Source organism: Oncorhynchus gorbuscha, linkage group LG03 (genome assembly GCF_021184085.1).
Source record: "Oncorhynchus gorbuscha isolate QuinsamMale2020 ecotype Even-year linkage group LG03, OgorEven_v1.0, whole genome shotgun sequence".
In the NCBI taxonomy this organism is placed as follows: Eukaryota; Metazoa; Chordata; class Actinopteri; order Salmoniformes; family Salmonidae; genus Oncorhynchus; species Oncorhynchus gorbuscha.
The window spans coordinates 76359125-76372220 of NC_060175.1; the positions used below are offsets into that span (position 1 = coordinate 76359125).

At 43.6% G+C, this 13096-nt stretch overlaps 1 protein-coding gene across 2 annotated transcripts in view; it reads left to right on the forward strand.

The window, feature by feature from the left end:
• Positions 1-1657: 1657 nt before the first annotated feature.
• lamb2l (laminin, beta 2-like) overlaps positions 1658-13096 on the forward strand; it is a 64456-nt gene continuing 53017 nt past the window's right edge. Inside the window, exons 1-3 of one of the 2 annotated variants that reach the window (XM_046343757.1) lie at positions 1658-1818; positions 2045-2137; positions 5965-6109. The gene's annotated coding sequence lies outside the window, so the exon portion shown is untranslated. The remainder of the gene's footprint in view (positions 1819-2044; positions 2138-5964; positions 6110-13096) is intronic. The other variant, XM_046343756.1, reaches the window with a different exon arrangement.

The window sequence follows — 13096 nt, forward strand, 5'->3', positions numbered from 1 at the left end:
TGTAACGGATGTGAAACGGCTAGCTTAGTTAGCGGTGGTTCGCGCTAAATAGCGTTTCAATCGGTTACGTCACTTGCTCTGAGACCTTGAAGTAGTAGTTCCCCTTGCTCTGCAAGGGCCGCGGCTTTTGTGGAGCGATGGGTAACGATGCTTCGTGGGTGACTGTTGTTGATGTGTGCAGAGGGTCCCTGGTTCGCGCCCCGGTATGGGCGAGGGGACGGTCTAAAGTTATACTGTTACATTGATGCTGTTGACCCGGATTACTGGTTGCTGTGGAAAAAGGAGGAAGGTCAAAAGGGGGGTGAGTGTAACGGATGTGAAACGGCTAGCTTAGTTAGCGGTGCGCGCTAAATAGCGTGTCAATCGATTACGTCACTTGCTCTGAGACCTTGAAGTAGTAGTTCCCCTTGCTCTGCAAGGGCCACGGCTTTTGTGGAGCGATGGTTAACGATGCTTCGAGGGTGACTGTTGTCGATGTGTGCAGAGGGTCCCTGGTTCGCGCCCGGGTATGGGCGAGGGGACGGACGTAAAGTTATTCTGTTACATACAGCTCTGTGAAATTACAGCCCCAAAACCCACAATTTGACATCCCTGAAGCAGGAAGGAAGATGGGTGGTGGGAGAGGGGTGCGTGTGATGGTGTCCATCCATCATTTATTAACTGTGCCAATACTGCCACTGACTTCACGGAAGTGTGGAATTCAGACCTATATAGCCCTGAGCCCACAAATCCTAAAAATACACAACATAATACAAAATATAATACATTTTTGCAGTCCTACAGACTACTGTATGTACGGAGCTGAGTTATGCTCGTTACTCCAAAATAGCCATTTGACCCTCAAAAAACAATTCATTAATAGACCCTCACAAACCAAAACAATAAATCCATTCTTTGCCCTCACCTGTCACATGAACATATTTGTACACCTAGGGTGGAGGGGAATGGAGGAGGTATATTTATAACAATCCCTGGTCCAGCTAGCTCTAACAGCCCTCTCTACCGTGTTGGTGTTATGATGAGGGAACCCTTTACTGGGAGGGAATGTGAGGTATGCTGGGGCAGGACTTGTTTATGGATCCTAAGTTGTATTGGTCTGTGATGGGGACAACTCCAAACCCAATACAATAAATCAATACAGTAATGAACAGCAAACTACATAACAGATTTACCACATTTACCCATCCCCACACAATATCACCCCCATCTGCCCCTTGAACAACAGACTGCTCTCTTGTTCCTGTGCTCTGCAGAAGTCTGTTTTCTGAGGTTTATCTCCCAGTCAGATTTGGCTGGCACCAGATAATGAGCTTGTTGATGGCGTTTGTCATCATCATTCTATAAAGATGTTTATATTCCTCATAACAAAATACCCAGCTGCAGTACCTACAACAGGCTTACATGGAGGCACTAAAAAAGCAAATACAAAATTATTTCTGACAAAGGCACTAAAAAAGCAAATACAAAATTATTTCTGACAAAGGAAATGACCCATAACCTAACTATTAAGAATTATCACGGGAAATGAAGAAATGAAACATGTTCAACCCCCCCACCCCCCCACTCTTATTACCATTTATGATCCTACATTTGTAACGACTGGGCAGATACCTGTCCTGGTCAGAGTTATTGGGGAGGAGCGGGAAATTAATAGTTGTAGAAAGATTACAGACAGAGAGAGGCAGGTGGGAAAAGGAGCAAGTGACTATTTACGGGAAATTATAATAAACTAGTTTTAGGACATTGCAATGTGTATCAAACAAACCGAGCCTTTGTTCTTCTTCGTCCAAGTTTAACTTTGATGTCCTGAACGATAAGGTAACATTTCTGTCGTCTTAACGTCAGCCTTTAACTTACCTGCTACCTGACTGAAAGACGTCGATGTCGGGGGTTGAACGGTGTAGTACTGTTGCCCAGTCAGTATAGCGTCAGGGTGGCGCCCATACCTAACAGAAACCTACCTTGTTTGTACAGTAGGGTAGGCCTACATATATATATTCACTTTGATAAACGCTGGTTTCTACTCCTCCTCCTTTCTGTGCAGTACTGGACTGCAGACCAAACTGTACACAGGACTCATACAAGTGGTCGAGGCGGGCTAGGAAGCAGAGACTGGATCAGAGAAAGTGGTGAGCAGGTGAGACTACTGCACATTTTTACCTTTCGTTTTAGCTGTAGAATTAAACTTCACTGCCCTCTGTATTTCTCCAACACTTATCGGTCGTTGACGGTAATAAATAACTGCTGTTGTGCGACCGTTTATCCTGAAACTGTGTTTGTAGAACCCTGAGGAAGTTTACAGAATAGGCTAGTGTTCAAAGTGACATTGATTTATGGGAGGTACTGTATCCTACTCATTATAATCAATGTAATAACTTCCATAGTTTGCATCTAGTTTTCATGCAGATGGATATTAGGTAGCCTGTACACATAAAGTGATTTAGCTTGCTTGCTATGGATAATCAGATATTGACAATCAGGAGCTGCAGAGGTATCTCATCATCTATGGTCAAATATTGTCACCGAAAGATATGGTAGGGAGGAAGATCATAGGCCAACACTCCAGCTCCCAGTCCTAACCCCTGGTCTGCTGACTGAGATTTTAGTACAGGGAACAAGGCAAGTTGAGATAAAAATGGAAGGAAAATTACAGTAGTTATGAAAATAATGACATTCATGAACATTCACTGAAGTATACAATTTTCCAGGAGTTTGGTCTTTCTCTATACCCATTTCTAACTTCTTCCTTATATTTGCTGTTCGGTTCACACGATACCTTGTTCCTGTTTTATTACTGCTTGACACCAGAGCAGCTCTGCTCTGTGCTGTGCATGGCCCTCTGCCACTCCACTGGCCACAGGGTCAGGGCGAGCAGATTACTGACACCATTTCACACATTCCACTGGGATTAGGAAGCTTCTCAAATTAACATTGAAAGGGGGACCTCAATCACTTTCAGTCACAGTAACGATTTTTAGATTGATTAGGCAATCCCCAATGTATATGTAGGACTATTCTATGACATGAGGCTTTAGCTGGAAAATAGCCCTTATACATCCTTCTTACTTTTGTCTGTTAACTGTGACATGAGTTGGACAAAATTGACCATCACTCTTAGGTTTGTGGACCCTGCTGGCACTTATTTGCAAATGTTCCCAATCAATGGCACTGTTTGGATTGCCTCACGACTCCAACTGAATTGTTCCGTAGCTCTACCGTTCGCTATAGACTTCAGTCTGAGACAGCCATCATTGAAGTCATTTGTGGTGATGTCAAAAGGAGGTGTGTTGTACAAAACAAAGTCATCAGCTATTGGATCATCTCTAACCAATCAGAATATCAAAGCCAATGACACATTTTCAAACGCTGCTTTACCCATGTGTGTTCTGGCTCTGGTTCAACCCGGTTTCTGGGACCAATCATACGGTCTAAAATGAATTTCCCGTCTGGAAATCTTCAGAGAGGTACTCAGATACAGACTCGTTGCAGAGAAGCCACTAACGTCCATGGGTGTGGTGTAGCGTTTGGTTTGAGCAAGGAGTTTGGGTAGCCAGGCAACTGTTTAAACATCTGAAAGGTTTCCATGGCCTCTGTCTGTGGGCTTAGTTAGTATAAGTTTAATCAGCTCCTGGTTGGTATTTAGCCCCACTGCTGTGTGTGTGTCACTAACCTAAGGGGTTCAAGAGATCTGCAAGTCTTGGCCCCAAGCAGCCCTGGGAGGGCGTCAGCCCCATCTCTCATCCCAGCCCGTCAGCACCTGCTGCCTCAGCCGTTGCCCTGTTCTGCTCTGAGGAGCTAGTGTCTGGAGAGGGGCCCCTTCCAAAGCCCAAAAACACTGTATCAATATGTCTTTGATATTTGAGATTCTCTCTGGGGTTGTGATTCGAACTTAATCATGTTCCTTGACTGAAATCACCCCCTTGTTTCCTCCTGACATGGGACTTGGGACTTGTATTAGTGATTAGTCTCTCAATTACATCTGGCTTTGGTTCGGCTTACAGTGTGACTCCAGACAGCTGTTCAGCTACAATGTAAAGACATAATTGAAGATAAGCCCCTGTCTGTCAAATAATGTAATGTACCCTTGGCAAAACCATGTGATTAAAGCTGTCTGATGGAATAATACATGACTCACAGTTGAGGCCTAGTCTGTCTTCACAGAAGATGTCATCTTAACTCTTTGATAAAGGGATCTTTGGGAAATCCATTTAATTATCAGTAAAGTCACACTCGCACACACACATGCTCGCACAGACACACGCACATGCACACCCGCTGATGATCTGAGCTGATGCTAATCTCCAGGGAAATGCCTGATTGCGTCTGAAATATATCTCACTAATAACGGGAAACCATTCAAACTTGTGGCCACACCCCTTTGTGAAGGAGCTGTCAAAATACTCTGCCTGTCTCCCATGTAAGCTGTCCAAGCCGTTGTCTTCTCCTGGTAACTCTGAATAAAGACAAATGAATAGAATAATACACATATGCTCACCCTGATGTTCTGGAAATGAAGTCTCACTATCTTCTCTCTTGGTGACTGAACAACTGATATGCATTATGGCGTTGTGCGTACACTTAGAATTCACCAACTTTGGTTATAATCCATTTGACAGAAAGTCAGAGGCAGTAGTCTTTAAGCTACATGTCCCTAAAGTGTCCTCAACTTCAGCCCAGACACAGAGCACATCTTTGAAAATGTCAAGAATATTTATCATTGTAATGAGCCATAGTTCAACAAATTATTACAAAGAGATAGGAGAATGTACAGGTAACGGCCAAACTATCGGAAACACTTGAGTAAATGAGGGATACAAAGTATATTGAAAGCAAGTGCTTCCACACAGGTGTGGTTCCTGAGTTAATTAAGCATTTAACATCCCATCATTCTTAGGGTCATGTATGAAAATGCTGGGCAGGCCATTATTTTGTCTACCGTGGCTATGCCGCCTGTAAAGATCAGGAAGGGCCGCATACTGTTTCAGCTCCCAATTCACTGCTTTACTGACTACGTTTCGATCCAAAACGGATCTTCGTCAGGTCAAACAGAATGAGTGCTCACTTCCCAGAATGCACACATTTCACCTCATATGACCATTACACAGATGACGCATGGTGGGTGTGGAAACTAATCAATTCACTTTTGAATTAATCCCAGAGGTACATGTGGTCATAAAGGATGATGTACGCACAAATGGGTTCAAGGTAAAACCTAGGCAACAGTAAAATAAAAAATAAAAAAACATGTTGGAAACTGTTGGAACACGTGCTCATGTGACCATTACACGCAGGACGCGCGGTGGCCATAGAAATAATTCCAGTGACCTATTTCATAAACAGCGTGTGTACCTTTAATCATTTCATATCAATGAGATGGGCACATGTTACATACTCTAATATACATGTACAATATGACCAAGTGGAGATCTAGAAGGCAGGACAATGGCTATGCCCCCATAGGATGACAATACCCCCATCCGCAGGACACGAGTGGTCACTGAATGGCTTGATGAGCATGAAAACAATGTAAACCATATGCCATGGCCGTCTCAGTCACCAGATCTCAACCAAATTGAACACATATGGGAGATTCTGGAGTGGTGCCTGAGACAGTGTTTTCCACCACTATCAACAATACACCAAATTATGGAATTTCTCGTGGAAGAACGGTGTCGCTGCTCTCCAATAGAATTGCAGACCCTTGTAGAATCTATGCCAAGATGCATTGAAGCTGTTCTGGTTTGTTTTGGCCCAACGCCATTTTAAGACACTTTATGTTGGTGTTTCCTTTATTTTGGCAGTTACCTGTATATTGTATTACTTATTCTGTATGTGGTAGTGGTGGTCTTGTCTTTACCTGCAGCGGCTTAGTTAGCTTGCATTGAGATGCTGGATCTGATACAGATCATTACCGTTAAGGGGAATGGAAGGACACAAACAAGTTGTTGTATGTCTGTCATACAGATACACTCTGTCTGCATCATTGAAGACTTGGGCCAATTAGGCTACTGCGGAGATCGGCACAGAAAGATATTTCTGTCACGAGCGTTGGAAGCATACTCGGACCAACGTGAAGCCTGATCTGGGTTCCACATCTTTTTTATTTAAAGTAAGTGAACCACGCAACAAATCAATAAAGAATAAACAAAACATGACGACAATGGATTGCTAACATGCAACTGCACATAAACAATATCCCACAAACACAGGTGGGAAAAATGCTACTTAAATATGATCCCCAATTAGAGACAACGATTTCCAACGATGATTTTAATTGGGAGTCATACAAATCGCCAACATAGAAAGACTAAACTAGAACCACACATAGAAAATATAAACTAGAATACCCCCCAGTCATGCCCTGACTTACTATACCATAGAGAAACAAAGGCTCTCTATGGTCAGGGCATGACAGTGACAATGGATTAATTGGGAGTCATACAAATCGCCAACATAGAAAGACTAAACTAGAACCCCACATAGAAAATATAAACTAGAATACCCCCCAGTCATGCCCTGACTTACTATACCATAGAGAAACAAAGGCTCTCTATGGTCAGGGCATGACAGTACCCATACCCCCATAGAAAGACTAAACTAGAACCCCACATAGAAAATATAAACTAGAATACCCCCAAGTTGCGGACTCCGGCCACAAAACCTGAAACCAAATGGGGAGGGTAGTGGGGGTGATTAGTGTCAGTGGCGGCTCTGGTGTGGGGCGAAGTACTTGCTCATCCCGCGGATCCACTAGCATCGGGGGTGGCTCTGGTGCGGGCCAAAGAACCCGCTCATCCCGCGGATCCAGCCATGGACCCAGGCTGAACACTGTGCCTGGACTGGACCTCGATGCCGAGGAAGGCTCCTGCCATGGAGCGGGACTGGACACTGGCCCTGGCCTGGACATCGGTGCAGAGGAAGACTCCTGCCATGGAATGGGACTGGACGCCGTGTCTGGACTGAGCCCCGATGCAGAGGAAGGCTCCGGCCTTGGAGCTGGAGGTTCCGGACCGTGGACTGTCGTAGGAGGTTTCGAACCATGGACCGTCGCAGGAGGTTCCGGACTGTGGACCGTCTCAGAAGGTTCCGGGCTATGGACTGTCTCAGGAGGTTCCGGACTGTGAACCGACGCCGGAAGCTCTGGACTGGGAATCGTTGCCGGAAGCTCTGGACTGGGAATCGTCGCCGGAAGCTCTGGACTGGGAACCGTCGCCGTAAGCTCTGGACTGGGAAAAAGCACTGGAAGCCTAGTGCGTGGAGCCAGCACAGGTGGCACTGGACTGGTGACACGCACTTCAGGGCGGGTGCGAGGAGCTGGCACAGGACGTACCAGACTGGGAAGGCGCACTGGAGGCCTAGTGCGTGGAGCCGGCACAGGACGTTCTGGGCTGTGGAGGCGTACTGGAGATCTGGTGTGTATAGCCGGCTTTAATGGTACCGGAACTATGACACACTTCGCACGGTGAGTGCGAGGAGCTGGCACAGGACATACTGCGCTGTGGAGGCGCACTGGAGACCTGGTGCGTAGAGCCGGCACAAATGGTACCGGACCAATGACACACTCCTCAAGGCGAGTTTGGAGAGCTGGCACAGGACGTACAGGGCTGTGGATGCGTACTGGAGACCTGATGCGTGGATCCAGCACAGATTTGACCAGACTAATAGCACGCTCCTCAGGACGAGTACGGGGGAGCTGACTCAGGTGGCATTAAACTTATTACATGCTCCTTAGGGCAAATGTTGTGCATCTTCCACCAACTCAACAACTCTCTCCACTCTTTCTCCTCCAATACCTCCATCCAGTCTCTGACGGTCTCTGACAGTCTCTGACTCTCTCCGTTCACTCTCCTCCAGTTTCTACATTTTCTCCCAGACTGGCTCTGGTTCACTCCTCGGCTCCGGCGACCACCCCATGTGCGTCCCCCCAAAATTTTTTCGGGCAGTCTTTGGGCTTTCTCTGTGGCCGCGAACCCCAGCGTCGTCGCTGTCCTCCCTTCTCTCCTTGCGTCTCCCGCCAAGGAAGGCGAACCTGTCCTGCCAGGATTTCCTCCCAAGTCCAGGATCCCTTCCCATCCAGAATCTCCTCCCATGTCCATGATACCCTCACCTCCTGGGCACGCTGCTTGGTCCTGTTGTGGTGTGATGTTCTATCGGATCGTTGGAAGCACACTTACACCAATGTGCAGCGTGATCTGGGTTACACATCTATTTTATTTAAAGTAAGTGAACCACACAACACAACAATAAAGAATAAACAAAACGTGACAACAATGGATTGCTAACATGCAACTACACATAAACAATATCCCACAAACACAGGTGAGAAAAATTCTACTTAAATATTAGAGACAACAATTACCAGCTGCCTCGAATTGGGAATCATACAAATCACCAACAGAGAAAGACTAAACTAGAACCCCATATAGAAAATATAAACTAGAATACCCCCCCAGTCACGCCCTGACCTACTATACCATAGAGGAACAAAGGCTCTCTATGGTCAGGGCGTGACAATTTCAGATGATCCTGGATTTAAACCTGGAGACGTCTTTTTATTTCTGGAAGGAAAATCAATCGCAGCTCTAATCGTAACCCTGTTGAAGACACAACAGAAGTTGCCATGCAGACGGTATATGATTATGTCATGTAGCTTGTCAGGGAAGAGGCTCCTGTGTTTCCAGTAGTGTATGTTTGAAGTTCTCAGGGGATTATAAAGTATTTGAAGTGGGGTTTTAATCATTACATAGCTATACTGATTCCTACTGTTGGGGATGTCACTTTTGGGTGGTCTCCTTCCCAGCCGTACTGTATGGAGAGGTCTATTTGATCAAGGGGAATCTAGACAGGTTATTGGTCATAGTTTTACTTACAGTACAAAGAGTCAAAGTGCATTAAGTACAAACAGGTTAACAATGACATACAATCTGTAGGCTACTAGTTTGCTCAAGGACTCACAGCAGTATATTTGGGTTAGTGATAGATAGCAGGTCTTGGGTCAGCTCTGGAAATGGGTTTAAATGAGGGTCATCCAGAGACTAAACACTGATCCTAATCACTCACCATTTTACTCCTTTACTGTTAATGTTTCATTGACGTTGTTTCAGCGTTGAATTTGGACCATGTTGTCTGTGAAGGTTGCCACACTGAGTTACGTGCCTTTATAAAGAGAGAGACACTTCCATCATGACCTAATGTGAGTGAGCAGCAACCTGATGTTGCCAATCTCTGTCGTACTTGGCCTGCTGTCACTACTTTTGCCTCTGCCTGTCCTTTTACTTTTGATTTGATGGCCGCATACAGAATGGATCATCTTCGTCATTTATCGAGATGGTCAGTTAATAAGAAATAAGTCAGACTGACATAATTAGTTATTTTAGGTGTAAACCTTTCTTTGAATTATGTCGCAGTGAACATTGACTCAGGACAGTTAAAGTGGCAAAATGTAATTTTTTGGGCGACCTGACCAAATTCACACTGAAATGTGAATTATAGGTCTGTCATTCTACTTGAAAGCAAGTCTTTGAAGCAGTAGATCTGTTCTATGTGTGCTATTTCTATGCTTGTTCTTAAGTTTAGTTTTTGCAAACAGCTGAAAATACAATATTTTTGCTTATGGAAAATATATTTAACAGTGGTTTAGATGGTACAATGATTCTAGCTTATTTTGCCACATAACTATTATGGTTTTAGCAACCAGGAAATGGCTGAGCGATTTTTGCTTAGTGCAACTTTAAAGAAATGTGTTATTGAATGGTTGCCTATGCACCGCTGCTATCGAAACGAGTTCATTATGATGTGTACATTTCATTCAGTACTGTTCTGAAGCACTATTTGTCCATGAAAACACAGCTGGTATTCCGTCTACATGAGACACACACACACACACACACACACACACACACACACACACACACACACACACACACACACACACACACACACACACACACACACACACACACACACACACACACACACACACACACACACACACACACACACACACACACACACACACACACACACACACACACACACACACAAGGCAAGGCTTATCATTATTGTGTTCTCGGATATGAAAGCCAGGGATTATTTTGTCTAGTGTCCCCAGGTTACTTTATCTTTCATCTGACTTTTACTGGGGAGGCATAGCGGTGAGCACTGTTCCAACCGCATGTCTCCCTCCTATTAAAATATGTATGTGTGTCAGTGTGTGTGTGTATGCGCGTGCACTGAGTATATTGAACTGAACTGAAGTATGACAGTATTATCTGGATTTGTATTTAAGTAACTGTCCAGTGAAAATGTCACTTTTAAAGTTCATATTCTGTTAACATACCCAAATAATGCTGTTGACTCATATTTTTGTTCAAAGCATACATTTGAGAAAAAAACACGTAAAAACGTGTATCTCAAACAGACCTGAGGAGGACGAGCTGGCCAATCAGTGGTCTACTCGCATGAATATTTTTAATGACCGGTATACACCCACAGTATTCTGTTGTTGGGGTACGCCCACACCATGCCTACACAGAAGAGCAGCTTTTTAACATACTTCATTAAAAAAACACAAAAAATTGGAAGGAAAACTATTTCACTCATATTGCAATTAATTGTAGGCAATATTTCATAGAAATCTGGAAAAACTGGACAGTTACTTTAAGACCCTCCGTGTTTTTCACTCAACTGTAGACTAGGCCAGAGGCCTGGACATGTTCTTGGAAGTTCAGGATAAAAGGCTAGCAGAAAGAATATAGTGTTGAGGGGATTTTGACCTGTGTGTTCGCTGTGCTTTATCATACCACCACCACCCTTAGGATGGATGTCTTTCAATACCTATTTTGACGGAAGGATGAATGAGGTCATGTATTGCCCTTTTATTCAAAGTGGAGATCTCCTCTGTGGAGCCATTGAATTGGCATTTTGATTCACAGAGAGGATGTAGTTGGCTATGTTATCCTCTCCCCACTAGTCTGTAAACAGGTGAGCTATAGACATCTCTGTCTTGATTGGATCTCGATCGGGTTACCATTATGTTCTCAATGTCAACACACATACACATACACTTTTTTGGCACAAAAAGAACACATGCAAGATTAAGATCAGACCATAGCGACATGCTTATAAAATCACTTTTCCTCAGGTTCTGAATCTGCTGCGGTTGCCCCGCATCGGACTCCATCTCAGTGCCCTTTCATAGAGAGGGTCAAAGGTCATGTCACCACAGAGCAGTGAATGTGAGGGCGGCTTTGTTCCGTTGTGTGGTTTCTGTGGTTTGGCTGGTTGACACACAACCTTACAGCCATCTCATACAAAGGTTTAACCCTTTAACCCAGTGGTCACCAACAGGTTGATCGCGATCAAAGTTGATCGCAGCAAAGGTGATACTGTGAGATTTCAAAACTTTTAAAACCATGACTTGAGATCAACTGTCAATGAATACAGCCATGTGCTGCTGTTGTTCTCAGTGAGTTTGTGTTTAAGTGCTTACTCAGCGCTGTCCACACTTTTTATTCAACACTTTTATAAGTAATGAACATGTTTGTTCTTCCCTACTTCCACTCGTGCTGCAACCAGCACTTCAGCTGTAATGAATGAGTAGGAAAGTGTATCGATAGGCTTGCTTCGTTATTATTAGCAGAGGAATATTTCACCTTCTCTGTTCATAGGAGTAACAACATGGATTTGTGCGGTGCGACTACAGTTTCGCCATCAGCTGGACGGTGTCCCTTTTTGCTCAGCGTCAGTAGAGGAAAGGGGGAGCGGAGGGACCTTGAGAGGCGGACTCTCAGTATGCTGCTCTAACCCTCCGCTGAGACTGACCATCAGATGCGCAGGCATCCATCAGCCCAGTAAAATAAATGTATGCCCACTCAGCTGTGCCTCACAAGTAATACAACAACTGATCTATTACCGGTGTGATCATATCGTCTACCTCAAAATGTTTATATAATCTTTTTTTTAATGGTCTGAACAACAATGGATTGGCAGAGCAATTCAAGTAAAGCTAATATGCGGTGATAATGTATTGGGCCTATAGCCTAGCCTACGGCACAAACCTCATTGCTACAGTACTGTTGCACAGACTTACATTTTTTAACTCATATAAAATACCAAATCTGAGCGGTAGATCTCAGCTTGCATTTGGACTCAGAAAGTGATCTTGACTCAGAAAAGGTTGGTGACAACTGCTTTAGCCCTCAACCGGCTGGTAGAGCATGTTTGGCAATGGAGTTAGAATTAGATATGAAAAGAAATCTTCACCTTAACTTGATTGGTCAACTCCCCCAGCCCTCCTGCAGCAATTAACATAATTTGTATCCATCGTCTTGGGTTGCTGCAGTTCAGTGTTGTGGCACTCTGACTTTGCCCACTCAGAGGTCTGTAAGAAAACTCCAAATCAGTCACCAAAGATATGGGATAAACGGCAGGAATTTAGTTGGTGATGGATAAATATTGCACATTTCCTGTTAGTAGAGACCTTGAAGAGTAGAAATATGAAAATAAATATTTAAAATGTTAAAAGGTTAAAAAGCAATATATATTTTAAATGTGCTCATCCAGGGGGTTGATATGTCAGTGACAAGTATGGTGAACTAATATGGTATGTATATTTTCTATAAAAAAAATATTTTGGTGAAAAATAGGGTTGAATTGTTGAAACCACACTATATTAGGCAACATAAATTGACCCATGGAGTCATTTAATCAATATTCAGAAGGGCCTTTAAGTTCGCCTATAAAATAACTCCTATAACAGTAATTAAAGACTGCACTTTGTAATTTAGTATCTAAAAATGCAGTCTGAATATGTGGGAAAGATGGTGGAAGAACCTGGATAATTTGAAATGTAAGAAAACCATTTTGATAGACATTGCACTACATACACTAAACATATTAATTTCAATGTAATTGAATATTCATGTTTGGATGTGCACAATTATCATAACTACTCATTTAATGATGCATACCTACCTAAAAAAGCCATTGAAACATACCTAAAGTCATTTTTGTAGTATTATTGAGAAGAACAAAAATATAATGCAATAAAAAAAAAATGTAATAATGCAAATTGCCATTCTAATATGACATTGCT